Consider the following 18,298-nt stretch of genomic DNA (forward strand, 5'->3'; position numbering starts at 1 on the left):
TCAAAAAAACAACAAACGACCTCAACCCAAAATTCTGAAATAAATACTGAATATGCCACAGATGAAGAAGAATTGGCGAGAGAAACTCAGTGGATACGAGCAAAAAGCAAGAAGAGCAGCAAAAAACGAAAAATGGATACTAGCTTAACCTCACCACAAAGTCCAGGAAATGTTCCAGAAATGGAAGCTAAAACTAAAAAAGCTAAGATGCCACCACCTATCGTAGTAGATGGCGTCAAAGACTTCGGTGAATTACATAAAATGCTAGAAAATACACAAATTAGTTTTCTAATCAAAATAATTAATAACGAAAACATCAAGATAAATTTGACTGACAGCGATGGTTACAGATTAGTAGTTAGTATGCTTAAGGAGAGAGGATACTCGTGGCATACTTATGAAAACAAACAAGAAAGGCCTATAAAAGTCATAGTTAAAAATCTGCATTACTCGTGTAGAAGAGAAGAAATAATAGAAAATCTACAAAAGAGAAGATATAAATTATTGGATGCAACTCCAAAATTGAAATATGGGACTAAACAACCATTAAACATGCACTCAGACCACTCTCCCATCCTTCTTATATTAAGCGACGGGGCAATACAAAAAGAAAATCCTCCAAGATTAGTGAACAAAAAGACTAACTGGCAAAACTTCCGAAAAGACCTAGAGAACTTAATCAATCTCTCAGTTCCTTTAAGAACTGAGGAACAACTAGAAGATGAAGTTGAACTGCTTGTAAAGAATATACAAAAGGCGGCATGGAACAACACGCCGGAGATAAATACAGCATCAAAAAGTAGCAATTACCCCAAATAAATAAAAAACCTAATCTCTGAGAAAAGAAGACTGCGAAAAAAATGGCACCAAACCAGATCACCAACAGATAAAACAATACTAAACAATGCTGCCCAGAAATTAAAGAGAATAATACAAAAGACTAAAAATGAGGAGGTAACATATCACCTTAGTAAACTAACTAATAGTAGTAATACAGAGTACTCGCTATGGAAAGCAATCAGACAAATAAAAAAGCCGAGTATGCAGATACCACCTATAAGAAATTTGGATGGAAGCTGGGCTCAATCAAAAAGCCCAAAGATTTGCCGAACACTTAGAAAATACCTTTAAACCTCAAGAAGGAGAAGAGCTGACAGAACATTTAGATGCAGAAGAAGAACTAGAGATCAAACCATCTTCCCCAAAAGAAATAGCAAAGGAAATTAATGAAAACATCAGTTCAAAAAAAGCTCCAGGATTTGACCTAATAACAGGAGAAATTCTAAAGCAATTACCAAAAAAGGCTATTCTTCAAATCACACAGCTTTTTAACGCATCATTCAGAATTAAATATGTACCCAAAATATGGAAGGTTGCAGAGGTTTTAATGGTAGCAAAACCAGGAAAACCACCGCATGAGGTCACCTCCTACCGACCAATTTCATTATTGCCGGTGCTATCAAAATTGTATGAAAAAATTCTACTGAAAAGACTAAGAACAGTTATACAAAAAAAAAGAATATAATTCCTACCCACCAGTTTGGATTCCGACAAAAACATTCGACAATCGATCAAGTCCATAGGATAACAAGTATCATCGAAACATCTCTAGAAGAAAAGAAAATTTGTTCTGCTGTCTTTTTAGACGTAGCACAGGCCTTTTTAAAGAATTTTCTCAGATTCTCGAATCTTACATCTCGGATAGATATTTTAGAATAAAACATGAAAACGTCTACACAGAGCTAAAAGAAATCAAGGCAGGTGTTCCACAAGGAAGTGTACTGGGGCCTGTCCTGTATCTTCTATATACGAGTGACATATGTACCAGAAATTAAACATCAAACAATTGCTACTTTTGCGGATGATACTGCCATACTAGCAGTGGGCAGCGAAAGCGAAGAAGTAGCCAGAAAACTGCAAGACTCGATAAACAAAATATATGACTGGACTGTAAAGTGGAGAATAAAACTGAACGACAGTAAATCAGTTCATGTCAACTACACTAATAAAAAAATAAATTATATACCTCTTAGAATTAATGATACACAGATACCATATGCCAATGAGGCAAAATATCTAGGTATTACCCTAGATGCAAAGTTGCGCTGGAAAACTCACATCAAAAAGAAACGAGAAGAACTTGAAATTAAATACAGAAAAATGTATTGGCTTCTTGGAAGGAACTCTACGTTATCCGCATACAATAAGCTATTACTGTACAAACAGACTCTTAAACCTATATGGACTTATGGCATCCAATTATGGGGCTGTGCTAGCAAAAGTAATGTGCAAATAATACAACGATACCAAAATAAGGTGCTCAGAAACATAGTTGATGCCCCTTGGTACTTAAGAAACGATGACCTTCATAGGGATCTAGAGATGGATACCGTTAACCAGACCATTACCAAGTACGCTAGAAGCCACGAACAACGGCTACACGACCATATAAACGTCGAGGCTATCCAGCTCCTCGATACTACAGATTTGACAAGACGACTCAGAAGGAGGAAACCGTTCGAGTTAGTGTAAGTGCGCGAGTAAGTGACGTCAAAAGCAGAGTAAAGTGCGGTAGTGTTCACGAAAGTTAGTGTTCGTGAATAAGTGTCGTCAAAAGCAGAGCAAAGTGCGGTAGTGACCACGAAAATTAGTGGGCAACTAGATATTAGAACCTAAAGATCATTATTGAATGGCACTTTAGTCTTAGCGTATCATATGTGGTAGAATAAGTTAGACCAAAATTGCTTATTGATCACATCTATGATCAGATTGTAATTTTATAAACACTGGCAATGGTGTTTATTTAATAAAAAAAAACAAAACAAAATTTTCCAAAGTTAACAAAACCTAAAAATCACTCCATTTTCTCTGTCATGTAACTTTTACATAGCAAGGAAATATTATTAACTTTAACATGGCGTTAGAAAGCAAATATTCCACCTTTGTTAATGACGTGTTACATTAAAACCAACTTAGAAGTTCTATGGAAAAAAGTGTCAAATTTTAAAAAAACCGGTCGTTTTTAAAAATTTGTTATCAGTTTTTTTCTTCAAATACAGTATGATCCAAAACACTTTTGATCTCCCCTTCTCTGAAAAACAACAAAACATGGAAAACGTAGGCCCTAGTTGAAACATGATTCAACATGTCAACATGATTATCGGTTGTGGGTTGTAAATTTTTAGATAATAATTCAGATTGGTTTGGAGCAATTTGAGTTCTTGGACGTGAACGTCTGCACTCTTGTGAAAACCGTTGACATGTGGAAGTTTGAGGTTATGTTACTAAAAGCAGCATGAATGAAAGACATCAGTAATGCAACGTGCACTGGCTGTTCTAAACAAATAAACAAACAGTAAACAAGTGTATTTATTAAGAAAATGTTAAAAGTGGTTGCTGTTAGTTTCCAGGCACGTGATTCATTGTGTCCACCCATTTTTTCATTCGCATTTTGGCGCCATTGCTAAAATAGGACTCGATAGAAAAGCCTTTTGCAACGGTGAACACCTTTTCAATCATCACACTAATGACAGCCAAATGACAACTTATGCGACAACTTCACTACGCTATACGTTTTCAATTTTTTTTGTTTTCCACAGAAGGGCTGATCAAAAATTTATTGGATCATACTGTATCTTGGCAAAAACTGACTCTCCCGGCGACTTCCAGAGTTCGTTGAAAAGCCCATTTAATTACCTTTCCAATGATGTACAAGGTGTTTATAAATGTTTCTAGCATCAAGCGTGGCTATGGAATTCCTGTCGTACACTCTTTTGCCGCTTTGTTTTCATAGTAAATATAACTAACTTAAAAATTGTTTATAATGTTACTTACTTCAATGACGTTTTAGTTACAGTTTTGTGTCCAAGTGTTCGATTTTCAGGTTTTAAACCACAACTGGAACAGTTTATTTCTCAAAACTTACTTTGCTTCATGTTTGAGGTTAACTGCAAATGTTAGTTGACAAATCGAAACCCACATTTGTAATGAGCGGCAAATTTCTTTGACATTTCATAGCCACCCTTGATGCTAGAAACATTTATAAACACCTTGTATATAAATTATAAGGTTTCATGAGTTTTCATAAGTTGGTGATCAAAACTAAAAAAAAACAAAAGTGTATGCGGGGTATTAAAAAAATATAACTTACACAGAGCCTTGACCTGATAAAGCACATCAGTCTTTGAGTTTGGAAACAGGCAAATCGTCTTTAGGAATGACTCTCTACTGCAGTAGTATAAAATTCACCTAAAATTTAATTGACTAGTGATATTAAACTTAATGTAGGCAACCAAAAATACGATCTTTATCTACTTGTAGGAGAGAAATTAATTTCACAGTTTGGAAGCAAACAACATAGGGGTGTTCTTAAGCTAGCATTATCTGTATATACATGTAATCCTCCATTCCTCCATATAAACTACTACTACTAGAGCTAAATCAGGAACATTCGGATAAAGCGATGGCGTGGAGCACCTGTTTCGGTAAATGCGACTTCCGGATAATCGGAAGTCAAGTGTATCCACTTTTACGTTTTTTCACATGCATACCTACATTGCCCCTTCCCTATTAAAATTACTGCTACTTTCGAAAATAGACTTGACTTTATTTTTTACAAAATTACTAACTTAAGCATCAAGGCAAAGAACCTAATTGAGCTATTTTGAAAACTATCTAAGAACCTAATTTATCATAAATAAATGAAAGGAAATAATTTTACTAGCATTCTGGACGTTCATATAAAGCTTATTATTAAATTATTCACGGTAAAAAGCAGCATTAACCGCTGAAAAGTAGAGAATTGTTAGATTTTATCGTCATTTACATACAGAGTTTGCAGTATTAAGTTCTAACTGGTCAGACGCAGTTATATAAATTTCTTCATCGAACATGTTTCTATTAACATTTTTACAAAATTTAAAAGTAATTACTATCTCAGAATCTCAATACAGACAAATATGTCGTTTATTCGCAATCGACTTTTTTCAGATGAAACTAATTAAATCGCTCCTTATATTGACAGAATTGGTGCTCCTACCTCTAATCCTATTACAGACTTTTTTATTTTTGCATCACTTTGATTTTGAGTACTTTCTCCAATATGGAGCAATCTATTTCATGGCGAATTATGTAAGAAATTTTGGATGTACTTAAAAAAATCCATCTGGTTATAATTTTCTAGTCTTTAATCTGCGCAGTGACACTGCCATATTGTTTGAAAATCCTGAAATTCAGCACAGAAACCGTGGAGTCCTGGAACGTCGATGAAGACATGAGCCTAGAAGTCAAAGAAAAGTGTAAACAGGAAACGTTCCATGTTTTGGTTTTTATGGTTGCACATTTAGCGGTATTGTTAACAGTGATCATTTTGTTCCTTATTCCTCAAAATAATGACGAATTTTCAATGTTTTTTCTAATGCTTCTGAACACGTATTTTCCGGGATGGAAAAACCTCATAACTGTGGTGATAATCAAGTTTTTTCTCGCACTTTTATGTCTTGTAGCTGGTGCTGTTCCAACATATCAATTAATGTACGGTTTTATATCGATTAAATACACGGTGTATGTCATAATGGATCTAATGAAAACCATTGAGACGGATTTGAATCCTGATGAAATGCCAAATGAAGATTACCAAGAAAGCATCAAAGTGAGACTTCTGTATTGTATTCAGTATCACGTAAAAAAATGCATGTATGTTAAGTAGGAGTTTTTCTTTCTCTAAAATTGACATATTTGTTCTTTATGCTTGTAGGAATGGACGACAACTTGAAAGGAACATGCAGGTTTTAATTTTTCCTTATAAAGTTTGTGGAATACTTACAGTTATCAGCATAACTCTTTACTTATTTGCGGTGAGTTTTAAAGTAACGCTAGTCAACAAATTTTAGAAAAATTTGTCCGATTTACTCTACTAATTCCGGATTTTACCTTAATTTGTAAATGCGCACTAATCGATCAGTACAAATTTGCACAGAAAGACGCGACGTCAAGTCAAGATTCAGTTTACCCTTCTTCGCTTATGGACTTTTCCAGTAGCGCACAATTAAAAATTGCAAAACTCATTATACTGTTCTAATTCTTCTAACGTTTTTATGTCCTCATTACCGCAAAGATTATAAGGATTCTCGAAAGTGCAAGCAACCCCATTGTAAATCATTTACAGGTACCCGAAAGTGGTCAAGAACGAATTTGGGACAGGGCCGGGTTTAGAATAAGAATTAAATTCATTAAAGTAAACACAATTACATATTTGTTCTTTTTTATTAATTAGAATGAAATTAATCGCTGTCGCTTTCAGTGAAATTTTCATCGCCGTCGCTTTTTTCCAAATCAATCACAAATTTGGGAAAATTAGGCCTGTCTTCAATTTGTTGAACATTAATGAGTAAATGAACAGTAATGAGTGAATATAGCATTGTGACAAATTATTGAAAAAATGTAAGGTCACTTGAATAATGAGGTGAATTCCTTATGAATAGGTTTCCAACTAAATTCACTAACAATTAAATTCTCTTCCACCAAGACTGCTTTTCTACCACATCACACCCAAACGTTCAGGCAACGGCCATACCACGTTGAAAGCACCGTTTCTCGTTTGATCAGCGAAGTTAAGCAACGTCGGGCGCGGTCAGTACTTGGATGGGTGACCGCTTGGGAACACCGCGTGTCGTTGCCTCTTTTTTTTTCCATAACAATAAACGGGACGAAATTTTAATTTTGTTGCTAGCCATGCATGTAATGTCGCGTCGACATTGTTCCCAAACACAATCCTCAATTTGCTTTGAAATTTCAAGTCTGAATCGAAATGATTGCCAAGTTGAATGGGGAAAGCGAGATAAAAGCGACAATTAAGGGTGCCTATAATAACGAAAATGGTACACAGAATTCGTTTACTTAAATAGTTAACAAAATCTAAAATACCATTTTTTTCTGTAAATCTTTAAAAATATCGTTTTTCTCATGTTTGCTATTTTGGAAAGTTTATCGTTTTTCTTGAAGATTTTATCTGACAACTCAAAAATGACATGGCATTTTTTAAAACGTTTCCAAATTTATTTAAATTATAAAAAACTTGACCAACATAATTTTTATTAATTATCTTCCATTCTGATCAGTGAAACCATGTAGAAACGGGAGATTATCAAAGAATCACAATTTTGTGAGTATTCACATTAATTTTTTTACAAAATTTAGTTCGGTCTTGAATGTCGAAGCGTTCGGACGTGTTTTGTGCCGAGAGTCGAGACAAGAAATCGAACCGCGATAACTTCAATAACAAAAAGAGTGATAAATACGCTATGTGCGATGTACGAGCAACAATTACAAACAACATGATGCAACAGCAGCAATCTCTGCAGGGACCGCCAACACCGGGAGAATTGCTGTTATCTCATCAAAACCAGGTCTTTATTCAGGGAAATCAGGTGAGAGCCGATAGTGAAATAAATTATCAAAATGCATGGATGGAGCAGGTGGAAACCATCAAGTTGCTAAATCGAACAATAGTCAACCTGCAACAGCAACTAGGTACACTACAAAAAGAGTTGAATCTAATTACTATCGCGGAATCAAAATTTCGAACATCAAACTGATTGATGTTTAAAAATTGTAAACTGTCCTTTGTCTTTATAACCTTAAAATTTATAAACGGTACAGCAAGTGGCAGAAATTGACTTTGTATGTCAGTCACAATGACAATAAAGGTTGCTTTACATTGTCATGTCAAAAAGTGATGTTCGAAATTTTGATTCCGCGATAGTAACTCAAAAAAACAACAAACGACCTCAACCCAAAATTCTGAAATAAATACTGAATATGCCACAGATGAAGAAGAATTGGCGAGAGAAACTCAGTGGATACGAGCAAAAAGCAAGAAGAGCAGCAAAAAACGAAAAATGGATACTAGCTTAACCTCACCACAAAGTCCAGGAAATGTTCCAGAAATGGAAGCTAAAACTAAAAAAGCTAAGATGCCACCACCTATCGTAGTAGATGGCGTCAAAGACTTCGGTGAATTACATAAAATGCTAGAAAATACACAAATTAGTTTTCTAATCAAAATAATTAATAACGAAAACATCAAGATAAATTTGACTGACAGCGATGGTTACAGATTAGTAGTTAGTATGCTTAAGGAGAGAGGATACTCGTGGCATACTTATGAAAACAAACAAGAAAGGCCTATAAAAGTCATAGTTAAAAATCTGCATTACTCGTGTAGAAGAGAAGAAATAATAGAAAATCTACAAAAGAGAAGATATAAATTATTGGATGCAACTCCAAAATTGAAATATGGGACTAAACAACCATTAAACATGCACTCAGACCACTCTCCCATCCTTCTTATATTAAGCGACGGGGCAAAAAAATATAACTTACACAGAGCCTTGACCTGATAAAGCACATCAGTCTTTGAGTTTGGAAACAGGCAAATCGTCTTTAGGAATGACTCTCTACTGCAGTAGTATAAAATTCACCTAAAATTTAATTGACTAGTGATATTAAACTTAATGTAGGCAACCAAAAATACGATCTTTATCTACTTGTAGGAGAGAAATTAATTTCACAGTTTGGAAGCAAACAACATAGGGGTGTTCTTAAGCTAGCATTATCTGTATATACATGTAATCCTCCATTCCTCCATATAAACTACTACTACTAGAGCTAAATCAGGAACATTCGGATAAAGCGATGGCGTGGAGCACCTGTTTCGGTAAATGCGACTTCCGGATAATCGGAAGTCAAGTGTATCCACTTTTACGTTTTTTCACATGCATACCTACATTGCCCCTTCCCTATTAAAATTACTGCTACTTTCGAAAATAGACTTGACTTTATTTTTTACAAAATTACTAACTTAAGCATCAAGGCAAAGAACCTAATTGAGCTATTTTGAAAACTATCTAAGAACCTAATTTATCATAAATAAATGAAAGGAAATAATTTTACTAGCATTCTGGACGTTCATATAAAGCTTATTATTAAATTATTCACGGTAAAAAGCAGCATTAACCGCTGAAAAGTAGAGAATTGTTAGATTTTATCGTCATTTACATACAGAGTTTGCAGTATTAAGTTCTAACTGGTCAGACGCAGTTATATAAATTTCTTCATCGAACATGTTTCTATTAACATTTTTACAAAATTTAAAAGTAATTACTATCTCAGAATCTCAATACAGACAAATATGTCGTTTATTCGCAATCGACTTTTTTCAGATGAAACTAATTAAATCGCTCCTTATATTGACAGAATTGGTGCTCCTACCTCTAATCCTATTACAGACTTTTTTATTTTTGCATCACTTTGATTTTGAGTACTTTCTCCAATATGGAGCAATCTATTTCATGGCGAATTATGTAAGAAATTTTGGATGTACTTAAAAAAATCCATCTGGTTATAATTTTCTAGTCTTTAATCTGCGCAGTGACACTGCCATATTGTTTGAAAATCCTGAAATTCAGCACAGAAACCGTGGAGTCCTGGAACGTCGATGAAGACATGAGCCTAGAAGTCAAAGAAAAGTGTAAACAGGAAACGTTCCATGTTTTGGTTTTTATGGTTGCACATTTAGCGGTATTGTTAACAGTGATCATTTTGTTCCTTATTCCTCAAAATAATGACGAATTTTCAATGTTTTTTCTAATGCTTCTGAACACGTATTTTCCGGGATGGAAAAACCTCATAACTGTGGTGATAATCAAGTTTTTTCTCGCACTTTTATGTCTTGTAGCTGGTGCTGTTCCAACATATCAATTAATGTACGGTTTTATATCGATTAAATACACGGTGTATGTCATAATGGATCTAATGAAAACCATTGAGACGGATTTGAATCCTGATGAAATGCCAAATGAAGATTACCAAGAAAGCATCAAAGTGAGACTTCTGTATTGTATTCAGTATCACGTAAAAAAATGCATGTATGTTAAGTAGGAGTTTTTCTTTCTCTAAAATTGACATATTTGTTCTTTATGCTTGTAGGAATGGACGACAACTTGAAAGGAACATGCAGGTTTTAATTTTTCCTTATAAAGTTTGTGGAATACTTACAGTTATCAGCATAACTCTTTACTTATTTGCGGTGAGTTTTAAAGTAACGCTAGTCAACAAATTTTAGAAAAATTTGTCCGATTTACTCTACTAATTCCGGATTTTACCTTAATTTGTAAATGCGCACTATGTTTATTTACACGGCTGTAGATTTATAAACGATTTTAGCAATCACGGTTAACGATTAGCAAGTTTGATAAAATTCGTACTTTTAATTGTTGAAATTAAAAATCGAATTAGAAAACAACTCTCCTCAATCGTAAAGTAGCCTACTTCTAGGTTGAAAAGCGCATTTTTCTATTTGTACTAGTTTTGGGGTTATTGATGACATTTCGGAACACAAAATTCACTATCCAAAGTTTAAACGCTTTTAACTTAGTTATTTGTGGTCCTACTTGCACGGCTTTGGATTTTGCAAGAAATTCTACATTTCGGAACTAAAATATCTTAGCAAAAACTAACTTTTCCGGCGACTTCTATAGTTCGCTGAGAAGCTTTACCTTTCCATAATATATTATAAATTTACATATTTTTGCAAGTTGCTAAGGAAAACTGAAAAAAAAGTGACGCGGAGTACTCAAAAAAAAAATCATTTTGCAAAATACGAAGCAAAATGGGCTTTTGATTTAGGATCAGGAGACAATTCGTCTTTAGAAATGACTTTCCACTGCTCCAAAATTTGTTGACTAGTGTAATTATTCAAGTTTGAAAATTTTTCTTGTAGTCTGGTGGCGTTGCAGATAATCACCATTTACTTCGTTCTCTTGCACTGGCAAACAGTTTCTGTTTAGCCTTGGCTGGACTTACAATCACAGGTCAAAATGCAGAAAATCTGGTACAACTTTTGCGTTGTTAGCTGTATTTTGATTGATTTTTGTAGACTTCGGAATTATTTAATGCATTGTTGCAAACCAAATGGTACCAGTGGAATCAGAACAATAAAAAACTTTACTTGATGCTTCTAATAAACACTTTGAAGGCATTTAAAATTCGATATAGTGATAACATTTCGGTCAACTATCAATTGGCAGTTGAAGTATTAGTTTAGAATATTGTGTGAAGAGCTTATAAGTAATATTTTTTTTTTTAGGTAGTCAGAGTATTTTTTTCCGCTGCCACTGTCATACTGCAATTGAATGCTGCAAGAAACAACAATCAGCGAGTTTAAAAGTCTCTTTGGCAAAATTTTAATAATTTGGCACAGTAAAACCCACATTTCTCGTTGCTAAACTAACGAGAACTTCGATAAAGACATTTTTGGTCACTTGTTTATTAGCGTTTTTATTTTTAACCTTTCAATGGCCTGGACTGAAACTCGTGGACGTGGCACACAGCGATTTCTGCAGAAAACTTTAAGCATTTTTTTCTCGGAAACACTGATGTTTTGTAACTCGAAATTTAACCACCATTTCAAACTGCCCTGTCTGATATTGTGGTTAAAATCTTTTGGTTTTATTCGGGTTCACCCACTACACAGGATGTATTAAAAATGTGACACCAACTGGGTACAATGCAGTAGAAAGAAGCTAAAAACATGATCCCAAAATTAAAAGATTGCTATTCAAAAATTCACAAACTTACTCACTACTAAGTTTTTCAAATTATATGAAAATTTATAACATCGTAGAGTTGCATCGTAGAGTTGCATCATCTACACTTTTCCAAGAAAACGTTAATATCCTTTTTAATAATTTTCACTATTTTCTCCATTATTTTCTCAAATAGGGGCACATTTTCATACAATTTTTTTAACAATTGTAACGCGCCGTCCGTCTTATGTGGTCGAATAAACAAATTGTATAGTAAATCCAGTTGACATATACCTAGTAAACATTTTATGGCTTAAGTCAAACCACCCTTAGAAATAAAACTGGGTGTTGTAAACTGCAGCCGACAAATGTCTAGCTAGAGGGTTGACCGATGGTTGAATAGGCGTGCGTCTATTTTTATGATCCCCAACCGCAAGGATTAGACTGCCGGGCCTCTCATAATGAGGCCATAAAATTTACTAGGTGTATGTCAACTGGTTTTACTTTACTTGTCTTCTGTTTTATGTGGTTTTTATTTGAAATCTTACAACAACAATAAATGTTATTATAAATCTATAATATTCATGGTTCTATAAATTATAATAGTATTATAGGAGCATGTAATGAAACCTCTTATTTACGAGGTTAAGTTTGCAACACGGGCGAGCCTGCAAGCGAGTGGAGTAAATCTACCGAGTGAATAAAGGCCATGACATGCGAGTGTAGTACTATGCTTTATCCACGACCACAAAAAGTAGACACAAACGACGACCATAGTATGTGTCCATAGTTACCGATTTTCAAATTCTGTTCAGCTTCTGGATTGGCTACCGTTTTCTGTGTTAACTCGATAATTTTTTGAGCTAGAAAATTTTGCTTTCGAAATTTTGGTTCAGAATTGTTGCCTTTTTTCTCTGGGTCACGAGTTCTGGGACACCCTGTATAACGTATATAATAGGAGTAAAATTTTGAAAACCTACACCCATTTTTAATCTGTCTAAAATTTTAATTTTTTTCCCAAGGGAAAATTAAATTATTCTTTTAATAGGAACTTCAGACTTGGCCTTATTCGGAACTGACGTCGGATGGAGATGGTAGTATAATGTAACTAATGTAATAAAAGTATGCATATAGTAGGATTAGGAAGTAAAGTAGGTATGATAATCCAATGTTATAGCAATAAATTAATGACTAAAATGAAGGTTTTTTTAGTCGACTTAAACCAAAAATGGAATTTTTGGCCGATCTATGGTGGCGCCATCTATCCATAGTTTTTATTATTACATCAAGATACCGACATTACCCCCAATTTTATAATTATTTGGGTAAAATCAAATCGACACTTTGCTGTAAAGTGCAACAAAGACGTGTTGAATTATTGAAAATGAAGTGCTGCTGCAACAACATCTAAAAGCACCAAACCAAATTCATAGAAATTTTGAAGCTATACATGCCGAAACGGCAAATGTAAATAAAGAAAATATACTTTTCTGAAGGATTCATAAATATTTACAATTATTTAGTTGTTATAAATGATTAAATCAATAAATCATAAATAAAAATTAATTAACTTGTAAATTTAATGATGTCGCCTAAAAAATCTTTTGTGTATCACGGCCAAAAAGTACCATTTTACCTTTCATCTTTTTTCTAGCCTCGGCTGTCGCCTCGGCCATTAAAAAAGGCTCGGCCAAAAAAGACGCACTTTTTGGCCTTGGTACACAAATAACTATATTTTTACAAATTTAGTGTAAATAACGTACGAACTCGTCATTTTCCCAACGATTTCCCTGAATTGACTGACCGACTGTTACATACCCCCATCGCTGAGTTAAAAAATTAGGTTTACTAAATCCAAAGCGGTAAACTATTTAAAAACCGATTTTCTACAATTTTTACAAGGATCCGTCTTTCAACTATCCAATTCAAGTCGCTACCCGGCGTTTTATCAAAAAATAAGGGTCGGCTCCGATCGGAGCCGGTGGCATATAGACGCAATGCCAACTGGCTCCGATCGGAGTGAACGTGTTAATTCAAACAACCAGTACTCGAGTAATGTATTCTATCTTAGTGAATCGTATATGTTTTACCATTTATTTATTTCAGTTACCTTCTGACCTACAAACAAAGTCAAGACCATGTCGAGCTATTTTTTGCTTCAGTGAGAAGTCGCTTGGGATTTAATAACAATAACAGCATTACAGTTTATTGCAGCTTTTAAAAGACTATTGATTAATCTGGAGTTAAAACATATAAACAGTAATTGTATTGCTCAAGACGATCATCCATTTTAAAAGTAACAAGTGAAGTGACAAACCATTTTCCCAGATGGTTTAGCACTTTTTAAGTTCGATGATGATTCCATTTCAGATGATCATGACTACTGCAATATTTCGACCTCTCCTCTTGTGTCAAATTTAGTTGACGACATCGTTAGCTACATTGTGGGTTTTGTAGTTAGAGTTTTAGTCCCGAAACTAAATTGTGAAACCTGCATTACAGCTTTAACCACTACAAAATCAACAAAATCGCGCATAGTACATTTTAAAGACAGAGGGGGACTTATAAATCCTTCTTCAGATGTCATAACTGTTTGTAAGGTGGCTGAAAGGAAATGTCGCCAACTTCTGGTGGAAACTAACAATTGTCCTCCACAAGGGGACGAGGTTAAAAATTATTTAATCACCATAATTTTTGCTTCGTTGCCATCAAACTTATTTAGTTCGTTGAATCAACATCTGATTGACTTTGAAACAATGGAAAATAATCATGTTTATGTTTTAATTAAACAAATAATTTCAAAATTTTTAAAGATGCGGCTCAACCACATCAATAGACAATTTAATTTGAAATTATCTAGGGGAAGTATTAGGCAAAAATTAATCAAAATTGTGTTATTTAAACACCAATAATTCATTCAATTTAATCAATTTTATGTCATTTTTATGCACTTAGGAGCACGGTTTAATTTTTTTGCAAAGTTTTGCTTTACAGCACAAAATTAATTACAAATCACTAATTCAACAATAAACAAAAAATGATTTTTCTTCTTAGTACAGGCTGTTAAAGAACTCGTGATCCAGAGAAAACAGGCACATGCAGACAGCCATACGAAATCAAAATTTGAAAATATCTATTTTTAAATCAAGTAGCTTATGACTTTGTAAGTATTAAACCTTTTTGTTTTCAAAACGAAAGTCTTTATGCTGCTCAAACACAATTAACGCAAAACGAATGTAAAAAGAACAAAATTTTGTGAGAGCAAAATTCGTATCAATGTTGGCGACTAGATAAGTTATGATATGCATAATAATTTTCCTTTTATTTATTTATTTATTTTTTTTTGAAATCCCCGTTCTTCATTTTTGGTAGTGTGTAATACACCCTATAGGTTTAAGTAATAACTATATTAAATTATGTAACTACAGGGTGATTTTTTTAAAACGGCAGGCGTTGTAGAATTTTTATTTATGAACCGATTTCAAAAATTTAAAAAGCAAATTAAATGGTTTTTAATTTACTATAAACTGATGGTCTTAAAATTTTCTAAATGTCTTAGTATCTTTTGGGCGATACTCAACTTTCTTATTTTAAATTGGAACCCATATTTTTTTTTTTCATAATTTGGAAGATATTAATTTTCTTGATTCAGAAATGTGCAATATGTTCTACTTCTACCAAAAATATTTTTAAAAAAATTAACAAAATTGAAAAAAAATAAGCAATAAAAGTTAATAAAATCTATTGCATGGTGTGAAATAAAAGAATGCCGTTATTGTAATGTCAAAAAGCAGCAAATAACAGAAAGGATCGGCATTTTTTTTTGAAATTATTAATAACAAAAGACAATAATAATTACAAATCAGAAAAAACAACTACCGAATTTAATTAAAATACTGTTGAAACGCCATCCAGTTTTTTTCATTGCACAATTGACACCATGCACCTAGATTTTATTAACTTTCATTGTCTAAATTTTTTCATTTTTAATTTTTTTTTTAAATATTTTTTGTAAAAGTAGAACATATTACACATTTCTGAATCAAGAAAATTAATATCTTCTAAATTATCAAAAAAAATATGGGTGTCAATTTAAAATAAGAAAGTTGAGTATCGCCCAAAAGATACTAAGACATTTAGAAAAATTTTAAAATCACCAGTTTATAGTAAATTAAAAACCATTTAATTTGTTTTTTAGATTTTTGAAATCGGTTCATAAATAAAAATTCTACAACGCCTGTCGTTTTAAAAAAATCACCCTGTATATTAAAAAAACCTGCAAAAGCAACCTTTTTTCTGTTTTTTTAACTATGTTTCAAATTGATATAGAGGAAAAGTGAACCAAGTCCATAAATTAAAATTTTGCATTAACTAATATTTGCATCAATCAAAAGTTTGTTTGGTGTTTAAACCAAAAATGTTATTTGGCCTTAAGAGAAGAAGACATTTTTTTAGAGAAATCAAAAATGTGTGCATTTCTAAATTTAGTACGTACTTTGTTTAGATCACAAAACATCAACTTTCAAAAAAGGTATTTAAAATTAGTTTGAATTTATCGGGCATTGTTATAATTTATGATAATAATTATTAGTATAATAACATTTTAAGTTTTTTTTAAGTTAAACAAAATATTGCATTGTTTATCAGTTGTTAATAAAAAATAATAAAAAATCACATGATTTATAGATGTTTCTTTTCAATAAAACAACACTTTTATTTACTTTATTATACCTTTGCACCACCTTATTAATCGGCAACCCCCATTTACCCTATGCTCAAAACACAGCATTTGGCTATTTCCAATATGGCGCCCTTCTATAAACAGTTTTGGTTACCCCCTCTACCACCTTTTCATTCTCTAGTATAGTTCAGCCAAGTTGGTCTGAGCTACCATAAAAGCGTAAAAATTTGCGGGCTACCGCAACGGGACCGCTTCAAAAGATCCTCAGGCCAGATGTTTTCATAAATGACAAAATACCGCAAACTTTCCGGTTGCGGTTGCCGTCTACTTTTTATGATTGTATGGTGGCTCAGACCAACTTGGCTGAACTATAATATTAGTACCAACTCTCTGTCAGGCAACGGCCATACCACGTTGAAAGCACCGTTTCAAGACTGTTCTATTCTTCAACTAAAATTCGTGTTTTGAAAAATATGCAACCCAACATACTACCCATTTGACACATGCCAATCATCCATAAGACTGTTCTACCCCTCAACTAAAATTCGTGTTTTGAAAAATATGCAACCCAACATACTAACCATTTGACACATGCCAATCATCTATAAGGGTGAAAATCGTCTGTAAAATTAGCATATTTTCTACAACAGTTCAGCAATAAACCAGGCAGATGAATTTGCCTTGCTTTGGAGTTTGTTTCGAACGTTTTCCCGATTTCGAAATATTATGTCCCTCGAAAATAATAAATGAATAATAAAGAGAAATAATAAATGATGGGGCATCATCTAATAAACTTTATATTTCAAGTAAAAAATGTGTACCATCATAATTTTATTTTCAAAATTACACTGTTCAACAAATTAAATTAATTTTGAATGTGTTATGTAATGTAAACAAAGTACATACCAAAAGAACATTCTTACCTAATAACCTTCACGTTTTTTTTGTTACGTTAATTTTTAACATAAGTAGTTAAAAAAAACATAGAAAAGAGATTCTTTTTCTATTTTACTTATGATTTTATTGTTATGGAATGGTTATCAATATTTAAAATACATATAAAATACTAAAATTTCAAAAAATTATACGCAAATCATAACTTGTTTAGCCGCCAACTTTGATACGGTTTTTTTACTATTTATTACAACATTCGATTTTATTACAGTAATTTGAAATTGATTCTATTTGATAATGTAAACACATTTATTTTGGAAACAAAAATATTTAAAACTTACAAAGTCATAAAATTTTACTTTTAAAAATTTGGTGGTGACTTGCGCTTAACGGCATATGTTTTTTCAAAAGGTGGGTTACCTATAGAACATAACAGTTTTTTGGCTACTAAAATTTTGTCACGCAGTGTTTTAATTGATAATAAATTTAAATAAATTAGATTTAGATATTAGTTCATCTTGTCATTTCTTGTGTTTCAACGCATCCGCGGGTATTTAATAAAATCAATTCTATCAAATTTTAAAACGGATATTTGGCTACTTACGAATAACACAAAATATTACAGGTAGGTAAAGAATACATATGTTCTAGAGCTACAATTTTTTTTATAAAATTAAAAAAACACTCGATCACGATTTTTTTTTCGATAAATTGCTTATGCCATAGGTATTTTTTCCATGGCAACATAGAAGGTAGTGTGCGGTTGGGTCTTAAAAATCTAAAAATTAGATGTAGAAGTTGTTTTTAATAAAAAAAGATCTAAGATTGTAGAAAAAATATTGTGTGTATTTCGAGCGCAAATTCAAATTGCCGTTTTCGAAAGGTTGCCGCGCAACTTTAGACTTTTTGTCTCTTTTAATCGGCAATGTAAATTTTCACGCTTTTAATACACAAATAGCTAGTAAAATTGTGTAGTTGTACTTTTGCCATCAGCTACTTATATTAACGTGAGTTTTAAAATTATGAAAGGTATCCATCGATCTAGAAGGATTCTAAGTAATACTGGTGTATTAAACTTTAACACTAATTTGTTTTTACTTTTTATACGTGGACGTCAAAAAACTATACATTTTATAAG

General features: G+C 32.9%; 1 non-coding gene across 1 annotated transcript; it reads left to right on the forward strand.

The window, feature by feature from the left end:
* The first annotated feature begins 6,560 nt into the window (after positions 1-6,560).
* Positions 6,561-6,679, forward strand: LOC148176842 (5S ribosomal RNA). Its single transcript, XR_015769877.1, has one exon. It is a non-coding gene; the product is annotated as a 5S ribosomal RNA (ribosomal RNA).
* Positions 6,680-18,298: the final 11,619 nt, after the last annotated feature.

The sequence above is a fragment of the Gnatocerus cornutus genome, chromosome 3 (genome assembly GCF_029298725.1).
Source record: "Gnatocerus cornutus isolate USDA-ARS CGAHR chromosome 3, icGnaCorn1.1, whole genome shotgun sequence".
Lineage (NCBI taxonomy): Eukaryota > Metazoa > Arthropoda > Insecta > Coleoptera > Tenebrionidae > Gnatocerus > Gnatocerus cornutus.